Source organism: Echinops telfairi, unplaced genomic scaffold (genome assembly GCF_000313985.2).
Source record: "Echinops telfairi isolate 266 unplaced genomic scaffold, ASM31398v2 ScPeMD7_31;HRSCAF=116, whole genome shotgun sequence".
In the NCBI taxonomy this organism is placed as follows: domain Eukaryota; kingdom Metazoa; phylum Chordata; class Mammalia; order Afrosoricida; family Tenrecidae; genus Echinops; species Echinops telfairi.
The window spans coordinates 50,105,721-50,109,163 of record NW_022103928.1 but is presented as its reverse complement, the minus strand read 5'-3'; positions in this window follow the sequence as shown (position 1 = coordinate 50,109,163).

Below are 3,443 nucleotides of genomic sequence, written 5' to 3'. Positions count from 1 at the left end.
AATAAATTACCCATTGCAATGTTTCTGCAAATTTGTTGAAACAGTTAAAGTACTCACTCTTCTCTAACAATAAATCTGGAAGAGAGCAACATGGCCAACCCATTTGAAAAAGTTCCATATCTGTGAACATTCCAAAGAAAGGTGACCCAACACAATGTACAAAAGTATTGAACAGTATCATTAATATCACAAGGAAGTAAAGTTTTGCTGAGGATAGTAAAAAAATATTTACAGAAATACCTGGACTGAAGGCTGCCAAAACTTCAGGCCTGATTCAGAAGAGGATGTGGCAAGAGGAATATTATTGTTGAACTCAGATGGATCTTGGCTCAACACTGAGAATATCAGAAAGATATTTTTGTCTTTCATGGATTATTCATACGCATTCAACTGTGTGGGTCAGAACAAACTATGAGTGGTGTTGCTAAGAATGGGATTTTCAGATCATGTAACTTTGCTCATGTGGAATCTGTACATGGATCAAGAGGCATTTATGAAAATAAAATAGATCTATGTACATATATTTGTAGGTTTAGTATTAAGGAAACAGATGGACAGTGGGCCCCTACTCAAGTACTCTTCAACACAAGAACACTTTGTTGTAACAATTGGGTAGTCTGAGAAGCTCCTCTTCCTGGCACAATTGCTGAAGACAATGAGTGCACAAGCAAATGCAGTGAAGAAAGCTGATGGTGCCCGGCTATGAAAAGATATAGCATCTGGGGTCTTAAAAGCCTGAAGAGAAACAGGCAACCATCCAGCTGAGAAACAACAAAACCCACATGGAAGAAGGACACCAGCCTGTCCAGACACAATTGCTGAAGATAAAGAGGGTGCATAGGCAAGTGTGGTGAAGAAAGCTGATGGTGTCCAGCTATCAAAAGATATAGCGTCTGGGGTCCTAGAGGCTTGAAGATAAACAAGTGGCCATCTAACTGACAAACAACAAAGCCCACATGGAAGAAGCAAACCAGCTTGTGAGATCACAAGGTATCGAAGGAATCAGGTATCAGGCATCAAAGACCAAAAAAATCATAGCATTGTGAATGAGGGGGAGTGTGGAGTGGGGTCCCATCTGTGGGCAATTGGACATCCCCTTGCAGAAGGGCTGTGGGGAGGAGACGAGCCACTCAGGGTGCAGTATATCAATGATGAAACATACAATTTTCCTCTAGTTCTTGAATGCTTCCTCCCTCCCACTATCATGATCCCAATTCTACCTTATAAATCCCGCTGGACCGGAGGATGTACACTGGTACAGATAGGAACTGGAAACACAGGGAATTCAGGACAGATGAACCCCTCAGGACCAGTGGTGAGAGTGGTTATACCAGGAGGGTGGAGGGAAGGTGAGGGAGAAAGGGGGAACAGATTACAAGGATCTACATATACCCTCCTCCCTGGGGGACAGACAGAAGTGGGTGAAGTGAGATGTCGGATGGTGTAAGATATCACTAAATAGTAATAATTTATAAATTATCAAGGGTTCATGGGGGAGAGGGGAACGGGGATGGAGGGGTAAAAATGAGGAGCTGATACCAAGGGCTCAAGTAGAAAGAAAATGTTTTGAGAATGATGATGGCAACAAATGTAAAAATGTGCTTGACCCAATGGATGAACTTATTTATGTATTGTGATAAGAGTTGTACAAGCCCCCAGTAAAATGATAAAAAACATGCAAGACTAACATTATTTCAAATTTAATAAAATTATACTTCTACTGCGTTCACTACCTTTTAAAGGGTATTTTAAAACACTCTTCCAGGAAGTAGATTTGCAAAATAATGGTTTTCAAAAAAGACGAATGTGAGGGGTTCTGCCTGCCTCTAAAAAAGCGGAAAAAAGCTCCAGTGGGCAGAGGTTTCCTAGTACATATTTTTCCCTCTAGGTGAGCGTAGAGCAACTCGCTCTGAGTCAGTGCACCCAGTGGTGTCACTTGGGCAGGTTTTCTCTAGTCACAGTGAATTTTTTTGGAAAAGCAGTTTTGCTTAAACCTTGTATTTTGTGATGGCTGATTTAAGAGAACAGCGTGCAGCTATGAAATGTTGTTTCTGCCTGGGGAAAATGCTACAGAAACTGTTGTGATGGTGAACACAGCTTACAAGGACGGTGCTATGGGAAAAACTCAAATGTGCAAATGGTTTTCTTGTTTCAAAAGAGTTGAAATGTTGATTCATGACAAACCTCGTTGTGGACTTCCCCACCGGTCCGAGTGTTTGTCAAGTTTTTGATTTAGAGGATCTGAAATGCTTGATGTTGGTAAAAGAATATTGAAAGCACCCTTATTGCCAAATCAATCTTGGGGAAGTCCAGTCAGAATGGTTCTTAGAAGCAAATATGTCAAGACTTCATCTCAAGTGTTTTGGGCATGATATGGGGAGGCAGCAGTCCCTGGATAAGGACCTCATGCTTGGCAAAGCAGTGAGTCAATACAAAAAGAGAAAGACCCTGGATGAGATGGATTGACACAGGGGCTGCAACATGGATGCAAACAGCCAAGGTTGTGAGGATGACACGGATCTCGACAGGATAGCTTCTCTTGTACATTGTGTCCCTATGGATCAGAACTGACTCGATGGTACCTACAACAATAACAGTCTCTGTGAATCATTTGTGCATACATTTCCACCCAAAATGGCCTGCCTTGCTGTGCAAACTTTCACCAAAAACTCAATAAAATATTTTTTCAAAACACACACACACAATGCATGGAAACCAGGAAAGGAACGATAATGGCTGAAGAGCCTACGATAGTTTCAAGCCCCTGTACTAATCAAAGGGCTCGATGATGGCTGAAATGCCTAATAATTAGGTAGAAATAGATTCTGTGTTAACTAGCCCTGTGCATGACACATAATAAACACGTAGAGAGAGGATCAAAGATAACAAGTTATTCAAATATATTAAAACACAGTCCCAACTACATCTTCTAGGAGAAAAAAATCTCTAGCTATATTTAATAAGCACAATGAAATAAAAATTATATAATGTTTAATCCTGTAAATAGGTCAGGTAAACATAATTACAAGAAAATGTGTAATGTAAAGTACATCATTTAAGAATGACTATGGGTTGCATAAAGCGAAAGTTACAATGAAGGTATGGAGGTTAAATATTGTTAGTTTTCCAGAATTTAGGTTCAATACTAAACTAGAAATACCGCATTATAACCTGAGGTTGAATGTAAAGAGCTTTGAAAGATCCACCAGGACTTTTGCCCACCCCCCCAAAAATTAATTTTCCCAATTTTTGATTTTATAACAGGATATTTATTTTATTTTTAATTTACTCAATGAGATTATTAAGACCATAGCAACATATAGGTGGAAACAAATAAAAACTCTGGGAATAATGAAACAAATTTCAAATATATGGTAGTAGTAGTTTAGGCTATGAATGAGTAGGTATTCAAATATCTTTGTGATTTACTACTTTTATTATTT